The sequence below is a fragment of the Pteronotus mesoamericanus genome, unplaced genomic scaffold (genome assembly GCF_021234165.1).
Source record: "Pteronotus mesoamericanus isolate MK-2021 breed Mesoamerican mustached bat unplaced genomic scaffold, CSHL_Meso_final scaffold_165, whole genome shotgun sequence".
Lineage (NCBI taxonomy): Eukaryota > Metazoa > Chordata > Mammalia > Chiroptera > Mormoopidae > Pteronotus > Pteronotus mesoamericanus.
In genome coordinates this window covers 6,096,712-6,115,907 of record NW_026555307.1, presented here as the reverse complement: position 1 = coordinate 6,115,907, position 19,196 = coordinate 6,096,712, and positions in this window count along the sequence as shown.

Below are 19,196 nucleotides of genomic sequence, written 5' to 3'. Positions count from 1 at the left end.
AGGCTTCTGCTGCCCCGCGCAGGTTACTAAATCTCTACTTCAGTTTGCTTGCTGGTAAAATGGGTAATTTAGTAATATATTCCTACTTCACAGGGCTGTTATGAGAGTAAATGGCTTCATGTCCTCCCTGAGTGTGTGTACGTTGACAGTTATCCCTGCTGATGTTGCTATTTATTGATATTGTTATTATCATCACTGTCATGCCTGGATTCAAGACCTTTTGAAGCAATTTTGTGAAGCTTTGTGGTTAAACAGCACAGATACCAGACAGTCATACCCAAATTTCCAACTCAGATTAGGTGTTACCATTTTTGTCCATTTCAGTGAATTAGGTTATTTCCTTGATCTTCTTTATTTTCATCTACAAATGATGCCTTTCAAGGAATCTGCGTCATTTGGATGCCATTAGGAACACCCAGATTGAATTATTTCCTTCTGTTTTATTTAGGACATAAAAAGACTCTAAGACTTATACAGGGCACCACCAGGAAGGTAGTAGAGTAGGAGGTTCCAGCCTTCATATTCACAGAAACTTCACGTGGGCAGTGACCCACATACAATAAATGCCTTTTTGAAAGCTCTAGTGTCCAGTTGAGAGATTTTATCACTCAGGTGGAGCATAGAAATGAGAAAGGATGCATTGAAAAGGCTAGGATCAACAATTTCAGTTTACCTGTATCACCTCTACCTCAAACCCATTTAGATGAGCACCGAGAGAGGTTCTCTCCACTCTGGAGCTCTCTCATGGGGAAGAGTGAGATCAGTGTTTGTTATGTTGTGTCATGGATCCAACGTCTAAGCCTGCTTCAGTAGGCCTGGCTTACGGCAGTTTCCAGGGCTACTCCAGCCCCGCTGCAACCCTCAGTCACCCACCACCATCTTGGTGGTCTGCATCTACAAACTCAAGCTTAGGCCTTTCCCAGTGGACCATGGGGCCAAGGTGCACCCCTCAGACTTAGGTTCCAGGCCTACCTACCCCGGTTTCAGACTGGACCCCAGACAGCCTCCAAGCCCATTCTCACACCCAGGTTCCAGGCCAGCTCCTGTAGGCGGAGGCTTAGGTTAGCACACAGGCTGTAGGCCCAACCTAGTGGTTCCTGGTGCCAGACCACCCCCAGAATCTCAGGATTCAGGCTCACGTGTATGGGCCCATGCTCCAGGCCCACCTAATATGATCCAGGCTCCAGGCCTGCTGCCAAAGGCTGAGACTCCAGGCCCACCACTGTAGACCCAGGCTCCAGGCCTATCCCAATAAATAAACTATATGGCTGGGTCCTTGACTGGCCTGGTGCCAGGATCTGTGGGTGAGTAGGCTGGTGTCAGGCCTGTTCACGCACTGGCCCTAGTACCAGGCTTCCCCGAGGAGCCTGCCAGTCACCTATCCTGGAATGTCTGCCCAGGCTGATAGGTGAAGAGAAGGTTTGAATGGGAAGAAGATACCAATGCAAGGCCACAGGGATTACAAAGAATCAGGAAACTGCCACCAAAGAAAGAAAGAAAGCATAAGTAACTCATCCTAATGATATGGAAATCTACAAATAGACTGAAAATAATTCAAAGTAATTAAGGAAGCTTAGTGAGTTACAAGAGAGCACAGATAGTCAACTAAGCAAAATCAGGATAATGATATGTAAACAAAACATGATGTTCAACAACGAATATAAATTATTTTAAAAGAACCAAATAATTAGGGCTAAAGAATATAATAGCTGGCCTGGAAAATTCAATACAAGCCTTCAAAACCAAACTTGATCATGCAGAGGGAAGAATCAGTAAGTTCAAAAACAGTTCTGAAAGTACACAAAAAAAGGAGGAAAGAAAGAGTAAAGAATGTTTACTGGACTAATGGGGCACTGTAGTGTACACCCTGATATTTGGGATGGGAGGTTTGTTTTACTGTAATGCAAGTGCCTGACTTAGCTTTGATTGCAGAGGCATCTCTTTCGAAGAGGGATCCACTTCAAAGATAGCTATCTCAAATAAACACATTGCCAGCCACACAGTATGCCACCTTCCTCCACGGAGGCTCCTCTGTGTTAGAGGTCTTGGTTGATTATAATAACTGACCACTGGGGCTACCTGCTTGTTTTCTCTTCTGGCACTTTAAATTTCTGCTTCTGCTCTAATGTTTTAAATTCAGCAATAAAGAATGAGCCTGTAAAGAGATGAGAGTTGGGGGGCTGGGTGAAAAGGTAAAGGGGTTAAGGAGTACAAATTATTAGTTACAGAGTAGTCACAGAAATAAATTATAGTATAGGGAATATAATCAATAATATAATAACTACATATGGGCCCATGTAGGTACTTGAAATATTAGGGAGACCATTTTGTAAAGTACAGGATTGTCTAACCACTATACTATACATCTGAAACTAATACAGAATAAATTTGAATGTAAACTGTAATCGAAAAAAATCAAAAATGTTTCAACTAATCCGTGGGCTAAGAGTCAAACACAAAACTTAACTTCAAAAAGAATATTTCATGGAAAAATAAAAATACACTTACTGATCTTGATAGTTATGATGTGATTGACATTTAATTTGTATGTAAATTACATTTGCACTAACAACAAAAATAATGAGTGCAGTGCTTTGTAAGGATGTCTTTGCGGGGATAATTTTTTTCCAGCATTGCTAAAATTTGTATTTTAAAGGTGGTTAAAAAAAAAAGAATGAGCCTATGAAACCCTAGGCCCTCACCCTCAATTCCAGTAAAAGCAGAACCTCAGGCCTGTGAGCTCTGTCTCTACCTGTGAACTTGCTGTGTGGACCCAGGTGTACTGTGTAAAATCTAGGTCTTGTAAGTGATAAACCTGTATCTTTTCAAAGTTTCCTGATGGTTATTGGTAAAGGGTTTCTTGCAACTGTAATAAACACAAGGACTGGTCCAGCCACAACCCTGGTTATTGATAGGCTCAGACTAGTACAAAACAGACACCTTCAAGCAAGCCAATACATAGTCCTCTATATTCATGGGTTTTGTCACATTGGATTGAACTAGCCATGGCTCAAAACTATTAGAAGTTATATTGTTGCTGACATGTACTCTGTAGTTCAGTACAATGGTTGCATCTGTACTGAACATGTACAATTTTATCTTGTCATTCCTTAATGCAGTATAACAACTATTTACATAGCATTTACATTGTACTAGGTATTATAAGTAATCTAGAGATGGTTTAAGGTATAAGGAGGATTAGGTTATGTGCAAATGCTAGCCATTTTATATAAAAGATTTGGGCATCCGTGGATTTTGGTAACTGCAAGGGTTTCTGGAACCACCCCTGCAGATACCAAGGCATAATGAAAGTTAAAGGAGGGGCAGAAAGCCTATTTAAATGAAAAAAAAGTCTGAAAACTTTCCAAATCTGATGAGAGAAAAGGACACCCAAATTCATGAAACCCAAAAGATACACATGAATTGAACCTAAAAGGCATATACCTAGACACATTGTAATTAAATTGTCAAAATTCAAAGAAAATTTTAAAAGCTGTAAGAGAAAAGAAACAGGTAAAGACATATATAGACTAATATAGAATAAAGTAAAACTGTAAGGTTGATTTCATATATCATTTTTAACCCTAGTACAAAAATTAAAAGGTAAAAGTTAATAATTGTGACCACAAAATTTGTTTAATAGGTACAAAATAGAAACAAATAAATTTTGACATCAGTAATGCAAAGTGTGTTGGAGGAGTAAAACAGTTTTTCTTATGTGATTGAAATTAAGTCATAATTTGCTCACAAATTATGCCCCACAGAGTCCCCCCAGCCACCATGGATGGGGAAATAAGTCTTTCCAGACACCCTTGGTCGGCCAGGAAAAGGGAGTGGAGATTCCCTCTAGTGGAGAATGCTCCAGAGCCCTTCCCTTGAAGTGGCTTTTATTGAGAACAGTATGCACAGGGGTGTACAGCATGCATGCAAAGCCTATCAATTCAGAGGGCTATAGATAATAAATTGAAGAAATACAGAGGTTTGTCTTAAATCAAGGTCTGTCAGACAAATTGGTGCCAGATTCTCATAAAGGCACAGTTTTTGGGGCTCAGGAATTTTCTCCTTTTGGCAAAGTAAAATACCTGGTTTTTCCTTAACAGGGCAGTGCAAAGCAGAACAAGCTTCAGTAATTAGTTGCATTCTTTTGCAGGGCTACAATTCTCAATACCTCACAAAGTGGTCCCCAACAATTTATAGCATAAGGATCTTGTGGAGGCCTCATGGTGACCACAGAGAAAAAAAACAAACAAACCTGTAGCAGATACAAGAAATACAAAGAACAAAGTGTATCACTACCAAAAAATCAACTCACAAGAGAAAACAGAGAGGAGCAAAAGAACTACAAAATAGACAGAAATGAATTAATACAATGGTGATGGTAAGCTCTCAACTATCAATAATGACTTTTAAAGTATTAAATATAAGGAATGATATAAGCTTCATGAAGTGAGAAGACCCATTTGTATCTTCCCTTACATCTACAACTAGTCAGACATCTACAACCTGCTCAACACACTAATATGAATGAGAAATCAACATAGTGGTACATCTGAAGGTGTGCAAATTGGAAGGTATAGAGGAGGCAGAATGAAAGGAAGGACAGGTGCTGCCTGCAGATGTGGTTCTCTGGCCCCTGCAGCTGAGTCTGAGGCCCAAACCAATGCAGCAATGATGGAGGAGTTGGTGTGCAGCTCCCAGGTTAAGAGAGGCAGAAGCAGCATCAGCTCCTGAGAATGCATCTCCCCTCTGCTTCAGGACCACGTAGCAGCAGTGAAGATAATCTACAGACTCCCGGCTATACAACAATGATGCCAGCAGCCACAGGGAACCAGATAACACCCGGGTCCAGGAACCTCGTCCCCAACTACATCACTCCACCACAGTAGTGGTGCCCTGAGACCCAGGGACCCAGCTATGGCAGGGCTGCCCACCACCCCGGTAGTCCAGGTGGGAACTTCCACAATTACATTGATGTTCCCCTACTGCGACCCTGGAGGCAAGGTAGTAGGTAAGAGAAAACAAAAACTTCTGCTCTTGCACCACTTACTAGAGAACAAAAGACAGTCCTGTAGTTAGCAAGGTGCTAACTTGTTAAAATGGTACTTAAATAAGGAGGGTGTTCATTACTTCAGGTGCACCAGCAGAGCACTATGAATAACCAAGGCAACATGGCACCAGGAAGAATATCACAATTCTCCAGCAACCAAAGTCAAAGTCATGGAAAACTGTGATCTAAATGATAGAGGATAGAAAAGAGCTGTTATGAAAAGACTCAATGAGATCAAGAAAATGCAGAAAAGAAGTTGAATTAGCTCAATGATAAAGTTAATGAACAAAGGAGTACTTTACCAAAGAGATTAAAGCCATAAAAAAGAATTAAACAAATGTTGGAGTTAAAGAACTCAAAAATGAGATGAAGAATATAGTAGAACCATTGGAAATAAAGAGCATATGGAAGAGAGGATTAGTGCACTTGAAGTTAGAAATCTAGAAATTACTCAAGTAAAAGAGGAGAAAGAACTAAGTTTTTTAAAAGATTTTATTCATTCCTAGAGAGAAAGAGAGGCTGAGAAACATCAATGTTAGAGAAACATCAACCTGCTGCCTCTCACACATGGCACAACCAGGAACCAAACCCCCAACCCATGGAATCGAACCAGCGACACTTTGGTTCACAGGCCTGCACTCAACCCACTGAACCACACCAGTCAGGGCAACCAACATTTTTTAAAAATCAAAGACCTCCTCAAGAACTATCTAATTTCATTAGAAAAGATAACATAAGGATAATGGGTAACCCAGAAGAAGAGAGGGAAAAGGGAACAGAGAGCCTATTCAAAGAAATAATTGATGGGAACTTTCCAAACCTAGGGAAGGAACTATACTTCCACATAAAAAAGGCTAGCAGGCCATGGCTGATGTGGCTCAGTGGATTGAGTGCAGGCCTGTGAACCAAAGGGTCACTGGTTCAATTCCCAGTCAGGAAGCATGACTGGGTTCAGGGCCAGGTTCCCAGCTGCAGGTGCTTGAGAGGCAACCACACATTGATGTTTCTCTCCCTCTTTTTCCTTCTCTCCCTTCTGAAGAAAGAAAGAAAGAAAGAAGGAAGAAAGGGAGGAAGGGAGGAAGGAAGGGAGGAAGGAAAAGGAAATCTTTATTAAAAAAAGCTAACAGAACACTTATCTTGACACAAAAAGGCCTTCTCCAAGAAACATATTAAAACTGTAAAATGTTAATGACAAAGAAAGAATTTTCAAGGCAGCCAGGGTAAAAACACAATTAACAAAGGAACCTTAGCAGGTTATCATCACATTACTCAACAGAAACACTACAAACCAGGAGAGAGTGGCATGATATATTCAAATATCGAAAGAAAGAAACCACCAGTGAAGGATAATGTATCTAGCAAAGTTATCCTTTAGATATGAAGGAGAAAAAAAAAAGGCTTTCCCAAACAACAAAAACAGGGGATTTACTGCTACAAGACCTGCATTACAAGAAATTTTGAAAGGAGCTCTTACCTGAAACAAAAATACAAAAGTACCCAAGGCTCTCAGTAAGATGACAGACAGACAGAAAAGTGAAACTACAACTTTATTTCAAAATAGGGTGTTAAAAATTAATTGTAACATAAAGGTTATAGAGAGGAAAGCATTAAAAATAACTATAGCTACTGTAATTTGGCAGTGAATGCACAACATAAAAAGGGATAATTTGCAACAAACCAAAACATATAAGGGGAGGAGGAAAAGGATGGAATTTGTACAGTTGAATGAAGTAAGATGCTATGAGACTTAAAAAACAAACAGAACTCTTTTATCGATGAGACCTTTTATACAAACCTCATGGTAACCAAAAAACAAAAATCCAGAGCTTTACACAAAATATAAAAGAGGAAAAAATGGATAAAAACTTTATAGAAAACCACCAAGCTAAAATAACAGAAACAAACAAAAAAGAAATGATGAAGATACAAAGCAATCAGAAAAGAAAGTTTAAATGGCAATAGTGAGTCCTCATATATCATTAATCACCCTAAATGTGAAAGGACTAAACTCACCAGTCAAAAGGTACAGAGTAGTTATATGGACTAAAAAACAAGACCCAATTATGTGCTGCCTTTAGGAGATCCATCTCAGCTCCAAAGATAAGCATAGACTCTAAATGAAAGGGTAAAAGATGATACATCAAGCAAATGGTATCCAGACATTTCAAGACAAAAAAAAATGTATAGCAAAAGACAAATGTGGACATTTTATAATGAAAAAAAGGACAATCCATCAAGAAGATGTAACATTTGGGAGCACTTGAGATCTTGTCTGTTGGCATATATTTTTAATTTGGCTCAAATAAACTCATCAATTTTTTTAAAAAGGATATGTGATATTTATTCCGATATATGCACATATACATATATGCTCATAGTACATGTGCTAAGTAAAATAAGTCAGATGAGAAAGGACAAAACCATATGATTTCACTCATGTGGAATATAAAACAAAAATTAACAAATAAAATAACAAAATAAATTAAAAAACTCATAGATACAAAAAACCAGAATGATGGTTTTGAGACCAAAAGGGACTTTGAAGAGTAAGATGGGCAACAGCAGTAAATATATGGTAACAAGTGGAAACCAGGTTTTGGTAGTGAGTGTACAATGAAGTACACAGATATCAAATTAAGATTTTGTATATCTGAAATGTATATGTTATTAACCAATGTTAGCTCAATAAAAGATGTTACCTCTTTCTGCTGGGCCTGTTTGTGTACAGAAAGAACCAGACTGCACACCAAGGCCGGCTTTTATCAGTACCAGGACCTGGAGGAGCGTCAGCTGTAGTCTCATAGAGCTCCCAGAGATCCACCTTAGCTGTTAAATAATCAATGACATAGCCTCAAACTGTAAACAGCAGCCCTGGTTAAGCTCCACAGGGTGGGGCATAGTAATTCCTGTGGGTGGAACTATTGCTTCCCCATTCCAAGAGGAGTGCTCTGCCTCAGGAAGATGGCTTTACAGTACGGGGGATGACTCAGCACAGGGATCCTCGTGGCTGTTTCTTCAGTTCTCTCCTCAGAGACACCAACCCCAGACTCTTTTCATGCGTCTCTAGTCCACTCTGCTCTCCCTCTGCCGGAGCCTAGGGTAAGTGGCTGCAAATGAAATTTTGTGTGTTGGCCCTTTAAAGAGGCTCTCCCAGTCTCCAGCCGTCTCTCCCTGGCAGACAGAAGTCCTTCTCTTTTCACAGCTGGATGTTATCTGGGTTCCTGTCCTGACTCTAGTGCTGTAGGCTGGGGAGCCCAGCTTGGGGCTTAGACCCCACACTTCTCATGAGGAATCCCTCAGCTGCTGACACACCCCTCTGGCACTTCAGCTGCTGCCCTTGGAGCTCAGCCAGCCCCCTCATGCCTCCTCTGTACTCCCTACCAGTCTTGCTTCTTCTGTCTCTCTGTGGTTGTGAGGCTTCTCTCCAGCTAGTATTCAGTTGTTTATTCAGGATGATTTCTCTACAATTTAGTTGTAATTCCAGATTGGGCTTGGGAGATAAATGTAGCTTCTTCCATTTATTCCTCCACCATTGTGGATCTTCACATGTTTCCTTATTGACTTTCTGTTTCAATAATCTATCCATTGATAATGGTAAGGTATTAATGTCCCTTACTATTATTGGATTAATGAATATTTCTCCCTTTAGGTCTCTTAATATTTGCTTTATATATTTAGGTGCCCTTATGCCCTTTGCATATGTATCTGCAAATGTTACATCCTCTTGTTGAATTGATCCCTTTATCATTATGTAATTACCATTTTTGTCTTTTATTACAGTCTTTGTTTTAAAGTTTATTTGTCAGGTATAAGAATAACTACTCCAGATATCTTCTGTGTTTCCACTTGCATGGAATATCATTTTCCATCCCTTCACTCTCTATTTATGTCCTTATGTCTGAAGTGAGTCTCTATAAGCTGCATGTAGAGAAGTATTGATTTTTATCCATTAATCTGTTTTGTGTCTTTTGATTGAAGAATTTAGTCCACTTAAATTTAAAGTAATTATTAATAGGTATGTACTTATTGCCATTTTGTTCATAGTTTTCTGGCTGTTTTGTAATGCCTTTGCTCCTTTCTACTTCTCTTGCTCTCTTCATTTGCAATTTAATAATTTTCTGTAGTGTGTGCAAAGATTCCTTTCTCTTCATCTTTTGTGTACCTACTATAAGTTTTGCTTTGTTGTTACTATGAGATATACATAAAACAACTCAATTTAAAGCAGTTTAAGTTGATAACAAAAGTTTGAATGCATTCTAAAGCTCTACTCCTCCCAGCACATTTCATGATTTTGATCACAATTTAATACTTTTATCTTCTGTATCCTTAACAAATTATTATTTTTTAGAAAAAATTTTAAAAGATTTTATTTATTTATTTTTAGATAGAGAGAAGAGAAGGGGAAAGAGAGGGAAACATCAATGTATGGTTGCCTCTTGCATGTCCCCTACTGGGGACCTTGCCGACAACCCAGGCATGTGACCTAGACTGGGAACAGAACCCACAACCCTTTGGTTTGCAGTCAACACTCAATCCACTGAGCCACACCAGCCAGGGCAACAAATATTGCAGTTATAGTTATTTTTTCCTACTTTGTCTAACTTTCATACTAGCTTTATAAGGTGATTAACCCACTGCCTTCACAACATCAGATTATTCTGAATTTTACTGTATGTGTACCTTTACAGTCATCCCTTATATGTGTGTTTAATTAGAAGCCAGTCCCTTAGGCTACAGCTGTGAAGATAAGCTAATAAGTCTCTTCCACAGAAAGACTGAGCTCCTCAGTCTGTTGCCTCTCTGCTGTGCACTGGGGTTGGTCTTTAGAGTCCTATGGGACCTGAAAGCATAAGCCCCAATCATCACCAATGCCAGGTGATCTGGGAGTGTCCCCTGGGCTGCAGCCACAAAAAAAAATGGGGCACTAGATGAATGAGCAACCTCCTTTTCAGGAGATACCAGCAAGGTGGAGTGAGGACGAGGGAGCACACAAAGATCCACCAACCTCTGTCCCCAGATAACACCCCAGAAATCTTCTGAGTGTGTGTCAAACCAGAGCCTGTCCCTCAGGCTGAAGCTCCAGGAAAAGCAAACAGGCCTCTTTCACACACAGGATATGTTTCAGTAAGTTGTCTGCACTATGTCCTAGGGGTGATAAGGAGCCAATAACTGTCTGTTACAGTCCCTTTGGACCCACAGATGAAAGCCCAGCTGGCCATCAGAACCAGGCAACCTAAAGGCGCCCTCTGGGCAGCAGCTGCAAAAAGTCACAGTGCCAGATGAAGGCACAAGCTCCTTTCCAGGGGACACTAGCAAACCAGAGTGAGGCAGAGGGAGAGTGCAAAGGTCATGCCCACTGGCCTCTGTCTTTAGAGAATATTTCAGTAGGCCCCTATATGTGTGCTAAATTAGATGCCTGTTCATCAGGCCAGTGCTTTAAGATAAGCAAATAGGTCTCTTTCACAAAATGATTTTTTCAGTCAGCTGCCCCTGCCATGGGCCCTGGGGTGGCCGAGTCCGTGCACCCTTTAAGACTATTTCTGTTTCCTATAACATGTGGGTCTTATATATACAAGTCCCATTTGCTTTTGAAACCAGATGTTTTAAGGACTTGTCTCTCAGATGCAGATCTTAAAAGCTGGGGTGTCAGATATGTGGTTCAAATTTTTCTCTTCTCAAGAAGCCCAGGGTTTTGAGTGCCCTCCCAGTTGTGGGTTGCCTTCTAGGGTTTGGGGTTATTATGAGACTGTCCCAGCCTCTCATACCTGCCTTAATGTGGGTTTCCCTCAATCGCCTAATGTGTAGGAGTTACTCAAATAGTCTGTTTTCTTTTTGTTTTCAGAGGAAATTATTCTATATGTAGCTATAGATTCCACGTGTCCATAGGAGGAGGCCATCTTGAACCTTACCTAGGTATATATTTTTAAATATCTACTATTTCTTATCCTAGTAAAAACCCCAACATGCTTTTATTAAAAATTGACAAGCGTGCTCTAAAATTCACATGGTAATGTAAAGTACTTAGAATAACCAAAACAAATTTGAAACGATGCAAGGAAAATAAGACCAGCAACACTGAAAGGAAAAGAAATCAACAGAGACAAGAGGGAAGGGGGGGCAGGGAAAAGGAAGGGAAGGGGAAAGTCAAGGAACATATAGCAAGGACTCATGGACAAAACCAAAGGGGAAGAGCTGAGGGAGGGAAGGAAGGAGGGGGCAAGGGAAAGTGGTGGGGGGTAGGCAGAGACAAATGTATTTGAAAAAATAAATTTAAATTAAAAAAATAAAATAAAAAAAGTCAAAAAAAAAAAAAAAGAAAAGGAGATAAAGTTGAAGGACCAGATTACCTGATTTTATGACATATTATAAAATTATGGTAAGTAAGACTGTAAGATATTCATAAAAATGTAGATTAGAAAGACCAGAAAAAACCCCAACCAGTGTGGCACAATTGGTTGGATGTCGCTGGTTCAGTTCCTGGTCAGGGCACATGCCTGTACTGCAGGTTCAGTCCTGGTTGTGGTATGTACGAGAGGCCGCTGATAGATGTTTCTCTTTCACATCAATGTATCTCCCCCTCTCTTTCTTTCTCTCTCTCTAAAAATAAATAAATACAATCTTTAAAAACAAGTTCAGAAAAGGAGTAACACACATAAGGTCAATTGATTTTTAAGAAAGGTGCAAAGGTGATTGAGTGGAAAAAAGACAGTCCCTTTTCAACAAATGTTGTGGAGCAACTGGATATCCCTTTTTTCTTTTTTAAGGAACTCTGATCCCAAACCTCACATACTATACTAGAATTAACTCAAAATAGATTAAAAATCTATGAAACCTCCATTTCGAAACATAGGAGAGAATTTCTTTTCTTTGAATTAGACAAATATTTCTAATACACATCACTAATATACATCTAATGTACTTAATGTTCAATAAAAGGAAAAGCATTACACATTGGGTTTTACTAACTTCTCTGCCACATGAAAAAAATATGTTAAGATAATTTTTAAAATACTATAGAAGACAAAATTGAAAAATCTTATATCTAATTAAGGACCTGAATCTAGAATTTATTAAGAACTCTCAAAACTTGATAATATAACAACAACAACAAAAAAACTAATGGGCAAAAACGTCTGAACAGATACTTAACCAAATAAAGAGATGGCAGTAAGCATGTATAGAAATTCTAAACATCATTAGTCATTAGGAATATACAAAATAAAGCCACAGAGAAATACTGCAACACACCTAGCATGAATGGTTAAAATTATAGACTGACCACACCAAGTACTGGGGACAATATAGAGCAATAAAAATTCTTACAGTTTCCTGGTGGGGATGTAAAATGTTATAACCACTATTTAAAAATTTAATCCTTATTGTATTTTTTTCCATCACCATTTAGTCCCCTTATACCCCTCTGCCCCCAGCAGTCACCACACTATTGTCCGTGTCCATGAGTCCTTTTCCTTTTTGCTCAATCCCTCCACCCCAACCTCCCCGCACCACTCGCTGTCATCTGCTCTCCCTCTATGAGTCTATCTCTGTTTTGCTTGTTAGTTAAGTTTGTTCATTAGATCCCACATATGAGTGAAATCATATGGTATTTGTCTTTCTCTGACTGGTTTATTTCCTTTCTCATAATATTCTCCAGGTCCATCCATACTATTGCAAAAGGTAAAGTTTTCTTCTTTTTTGTGGCCAAGTAATATTCCATTGTGTAAATGGCCCATAGTTGTTTTATCCACTCAGCTATTGATGGACACAGTATAACCACTTTGGAACACAGTTCGTCAATTCATAAAAAAGATACACATCCACTTACCTTTTGGCTCAGTGTATGTCATTTTTTAAAAAATTTTCTATAGTTTTTGTATGTTTTGACATCTTAAAAAGTTTGCTGGCCAGGGAGAGACTACTTCTCCCAGACTATCCTGTTCTTGAGAGTGCAAATGATTTAACCAGGGGTGTGTGTCTCATACAAACCAACCAATCCAAGGCTATGGCCACAACTGCCTTCTTATTTAACTCTTACATATTTGCTCTGTCCTAAATCATTCCAGAGCCAGGTATCAAAAAACTAGATGCCACACCTATAATGCAAAACTCACTGGAATTATTTAAACAAGCCAGTCCTAAAGTGTTTACTCTGTCCTGCCTTGCGTCTCCCATGAAAACTCCAGTGCTGGCTGTGGCTTATGCTTCCTCCAGCCTGCTCACCAACACCTGTGCTCTCCATGTGGCCTGTGTGGCGTGGCATGGCCCCCTTCCCTGGGGAAATATAATACATTCTTTAAATGGTATTGACTTCTCCATGCTGGCACTCAGTCGCGCCCATAAATTAAAATGTCATGGGTAAAAATGACACTCAAGCCTTTTACTCCTAAATATTAATCCAAGAGAAAGTGGTACATGAATGTCTAGAGCAGCTTTAATGTAATAATAGCTCCAAACTAGAATCAATCCAAATGTCCATTAAAGATGAATAGAAAAACAAATTGTGCCATATCCTTACAGGTGAATACTTTTCTGTAATAAAAAATTAAGTACTCATTACATGTAACATGTAGAAATCAGAAAATAATTATGCCATATGGAGGGGAGGCAAAAAAGAGTGAACTTTTTTGTTATTCCATTGATATAAAATTCTAGAAAAAGAAGTTTATAGTGAAACAGACTAAATCAACGATCATGGGAATGAGGAGCCAGGAAGGGAGGGAGGAAGGGTATGTAAAGGGGAATAAGGTAACTGAGGGTGATGGTTATATTCAAAATCATGATTACAGTCATTGTTTCAAGGGCATATACATACAGTAAAACACCAGACTGGTGAGTTTGTGGAGAGACAGGTGCAAGGGGAGGGGTAAACCAGAACTGTTCCGATTTCTCTGATTTCCAGGGAAACACCCCAGGGCTGAGAAGCACGACCAGCTTAACCCTGTCCTACTGGCACTCCTCTCCCCGCTCCCCTAACCCCTGCGCCACTCCCCCCTCCTTCCTTTCCCCTCTCTCCTCTCTTCTCTCTTCTTTCTCTCTCTCTCTGAGAGGTGATTTATTTTAATTTTTTGCTATATAGATATTATTTGAATAACTGGCAAAATTGGAAGATGGTCTTTACATTAGATTGTAATATTGTTTCAATGCTGATTTCCTGTTTTTGATGGACTTTTGAAAGTCTTGTGGGAGAATGTCCCAGTTATTACAAAATGCACAAGACAATAGGAAATATAAGGGACCACGAGAACCCTTGCTCTAATTCAGTAGTCCACAGTCAGGGCATTTTGTCCCCATGAGATTTTAAAACAACACAGTCCCCTTTGTTTTCATCCCAAAACACCAAGAAATATAATTTCCCCCAAATCATTTATTCTAGGGGAAATGATCAAAGCATTTTTCTACATTTTAAATTAATGAGAAGCCATCAAATATTGTATAACCACTGTGACAAATACACTAGAAATAAATTAAGATTAAGAAAACTTTAAATTAATTAAACTTTTTTTTACTCAGCAATGACTATTGAATTTAATATTTGGTATTTGTGGAATTTCTACATGTTTTATTTTAAAACTGTTTGTAAAGCAATGAAAGAATAATAAATATTTCCCCCAAATAAAAACTCTTTAGTTGTATTTTATAATTGGTTCAGATATGCTATGTTAAGAAATCTTCCTTTTGACATTTTACAGTTCTTTTTTTTTAAAGAAGCCAACAGAGACAAGAGGGAAAGAGGGAAGGGTGGACGGGGAGAAGGAAGGGAAAGGGCAAGTCAAGGAACATATAGCAAGGACTCATGGACGAAGCCAAAGTGGGGAAGGATTGAGGGAGGGAGAGGGGAGCAGGGGAAAGTGGTGGGGGGAAGGCAGAGACAAATGTATTTGGGGAAAGAAAAAGAAACATGTACAGAGGACCCATGGACATGGACCCAGGAACTATCTTTGGGAGCAGGAGTTGGATGGGGCAGGAGACAGCAACGGGGGCAGGGGGGAGTGGAATGGGGACAACTGTAACTGACAAACAATTTAAAACAAACGAACAAATAAATAAAACATATTAAATGGGCAGAAGAGGGCAAATAGGGAAAAATTGGGACAACTATAATAAAATAACAATTGGTAACTTTTTGAAATTTTAAACTAAAAGGACCAGAGAGCACATTTCTTTTCATTTAGAAAGCAGTTCCAGACATCAAGGGTCTCTTTCTGAGAAAGAAAGGGTAACTGCGTGGGGTTGCGGGGACCAGCTCGCAGCCTGTGCCTATAACAACTGTCCCCATAAAATCAAGTGCCCTGAAGTCCCAATGCCAACAACTCCTTAAGTGCATTGAAAATCCCTCCAAGTGGCCTGGGCTTTGGAGATGAGAAACTCTCTCTGAAGAGAAGGGACTGAGGAGCTAGAGTCCAAGGGGTTCCCGGTGACCTCTGTGCCCTGGAGGTTCCCCACGGGTTCAGAGCTGTGGCTGGTTCCTTCCGTACACGTAGGTTCTGGGGAGAAAAGGCCTGCCTGGGACAAGACTGGTGTCCCCTCCCTCCCCTCACAGTCACAGCTCCCTAGTCTCCTCTCCCAAACCTGCCCATCATGTACTTTGCTGGGGCCCTGTCTGGGCATCAACAGCTCCATCTGCTTGCTGATCCCCTGACTGTGCCCTGAGACAGGTGACAGACAGAAGTGGGGTCTGTGTGTGACCCCGGAGGTCCCTAAGGGTCTCTGTGGCTGAGCTGAGGGATCTTCCTAAGAAGGCAAGGCCCAGGAGGGACTTACAAGGCTGACCACACTGTGCTCACTGAACTTCAGGCTTCTTCACTGGCACAGCCAGGCCCCAAACTTTGTGCTCCCCCCACCCCCTTTGCTTGCTCCATCTCCAGCCCAGGATCCAGGCCCAGATGCCTGTAAGCACAGGTGAGCAGCTCCCACCTTGATTTCCTATCATTGCAATACACCATGTTAAGTTTGGAGAAGCCCCCACTCCTGCCGTTTTTAGCAAACCTCTACTCTTTCCACAGCCACCTAACACATGGGCTCTGCACGTACAATCTCTCTTGGCTTACTGAGACTTCGCTGCCTCAGGCTATGGGTATCTGAGGAACAAAGGCTGAGGTTCGAGTCCTGGTTTAGGGTGAAGAGTATTGGGAGGTCTACGGAGGGGAGCAAGTGTTCAGGAGAGGCTGAAGACTCCAAACTGGGGGTGGGGTAGGGGCGGGGACCCACGCTGGGAGGAGAGAGCCCCTGGAGCTGGGGAGTGGGGTGGGGAAGAAGAGAGAGCCACTCTCCCAGATGTGGGCATGATCTTCAGAAGCAAGATGACTTTTTGGATGAAAGGATACAATTCCTGAAGTCTTAGATGAGTGCCCTAGGTATCAAAGCAGTCAGTTCTTTTATGAGCTCACCTTTTAAAATCGGGCAGATAAAAGATAAACAAGTGAACAAATGAATCTCATATCAGTTGAAGGTGTGGGCTATGACGAAAAATAATTTTTTTATTTCTTCTGAGAAGTTGACATAAGCATTTTTGGTGGGAAATTCCTTGTTATGTGAGACAGTTCTAAGCTTTACCACATTCATTATTTCCACACTTCCACACTAAGTTCTGGAAGGCCTATCAAGTCACTTATGGAGCCAGAATGCCACCCCCAGCTGAGAAAAACATCTAAATCTTTAAAATTTATGTCCAGGCTTCATATCCTTCTTTTTAGGAAGCAGGGGGCTTCCAGGGAACGTGAACAGGTCTGTTATCCACTCGTGATCAAGGGGCAAGGACCTGAATAAAGAGGATTCTTTCCTCATTTGCTCTTTTTCTGCTCATGGGAACTTTTACTCAGCAGAATTTTAGCTAGCCACTGCCAAGTAGCTCAGTTGGTTGAAGCATCAACCTGATACTCCAAGGTTGTGGGTTTGATCCCAGGTCAGGGCACATACAAACTATCATCCAATGAATGCATAAATGGGTGGAACAACAATCTGATATTTCTCTCTCTCTTCCTTCCTCCCTCTCTTTCTATAATCTGTAAATAAAGATTTATTTATAATCTACAATCTATTTCCTCTAAAACCTATAAATAAAGATTTTAAAAAACAGAGAAATTCACCTAAAACTTCAGGTCCATTCTTTCCTGGGGGACACAGGGAAGATATGTCTAAATTATCCCAACCGCATCCCTACTCCCTTGGGAAAGAGGAGTTGCGGTGAGGATAATGTTAGCAGGAAAGGCTGAGGTTCACAGGAGCCCCTGTCAAGCCAGGACAGTGCTGGGCTGTCCTCACTCTGCCCCTGGAATCAAGGGACTGTGGACAGCTCCCAGCCTTTCTCCCTTTGCCAATGCAGATAGGGACCCAGGAAAACAAAAAGTGGGGCCAGCTGCAGTCCACACAAATATGAGCGAGGACAGAGCAACCATAGGTGGTGGACACATGGTGGGGGTAACTTCTCAGCTCCTCCCTGTGTTTCGAACCCTCCTGCCCTCTTCAGCCTGGACTCTGGAGGAAAGACACAAAAAACACATGACCTCTTCAGAAAAGCCACCATCTGTTTCTTCTCACCTTCCCCTGGCCTCCCTTCCCTGCTCCTTGTCATCCCAAGTCCACATATCCTGCCCCCGCATGACTCTTGGTCCATCAAGACTTGCTCTGGCCTGCCTGTATCTGCCCATATGGTCCCCACCTGGGATCCCTCTTTCCTTTCTCCACGAATCTGCTCCTTCCCTTTCTTTGCAGCCAACCTCACAGGCCATTTTGACACAAGGTCACTTTGGCCTCTACAGGTGGACACAATGGGCCATCTCTGAACTCCTCCCTCTGACTCTCCTTTGTGCTGTGACATGTCCAGGAGCAGTTACTGGTGTGTCATGTCGTGTGTCTTATGGATCCCTGAGCTCCCGAGAGGTGTGCAGGACGAGACTTGCTGTGCTTCTCAATGGCCTCACCGCTGTGCCACGAGGGCCTGACACAGGAAAATGGCTGAGTGTTCTGGGAATGAATAAAGAAAGGAAAGTTGGCTAAAGGAGTGGACACTGCTTTTGCTTGCACATAATTACTATGGAAGTGCTTAGGGCATGAAGAAACGGGCATTCACATACACTCCTACTGTTGTACTCGTGCTAGTTTTATACAAGGTAATGTGCAGGTTTCCTTCCTAAATATTTTGCTTGTTTTAATATAAAATTCACTACATTAGCCATTTTAAAGCGTCGGCCCAGGGGAATAAGGCCCATACAGTCCTACCAAAGCTCTGTGCTGTGGGATAGACCCCCGGTGGCTGAGTCCTGCAGTGACCCAGGGACATGGAGAGGGGTGTGGTACTGTGTGTCCCCAGAATTAGAGCTTCTGTTCTGGACACCAGGACCCAGGAGTGAGAGGGGACGTTGACTTGTCCATCCTGCCTTCTCTGCTCCCTTCACACAGACCTTCCCCTCCCGACGCCCCTGGTTTCCTGCCCCTCCTCCTCCCTACAGACCCACCGCCCGGGATTTCAGCGACACACACTCTTCCACCCAGGGACACGCATCTTGTAACTTACTGGCAACAAACAAAAACTAGTACGCATTCCTGAAAATCTGGGCTTCGCAACATCACATTAAAGGAGCATTATGAGTTCTTGGAGCAACAGAGACTGGGACTCGTGAAGCTGGAACTTGATGGAGTATTAACATGCTATATGACCCACGTGAAATGTGTAGGGATTGATGTTGAATAAAGACAGAGCAGGACATGGTGACTGCTGCACTTCTCTCCTTGTCCACCAGAGGTCGGCAGAGCTAGGCGTTGCCCAGGGGGCCGCTGACCCGCTCTCCTCCCGGCCTCAGCCCAGCAGGGTCTGACCCTCACCAGCCTCCCTGAGTTCAGAGTTCGCTTCACTCTCCGAGCTGCCCACACAGGACTCTCAGCCCCTCCAGCCAGCCAGGCCTCTGTCCACCAAAGGCCAGTCCTCCGCAGGTAGCTCCACTCCAGCCCCCTCCATCTTAAAGTGGGAAAACATGCACTCAGGCCCACTCACACTTCAGTCCAGCCAGACAGACGCCTTCCCGGGTGCGCTCTGTCCATGCTCCCACCACACTAGGCTCTTCCCTTCACACTCCCACTCGGTTATCATTAACTAGTCTCTTCTGTAACGGCTGACGAAATGCCTGGCTCCCCGCCCCAAGCGCAGGCATCA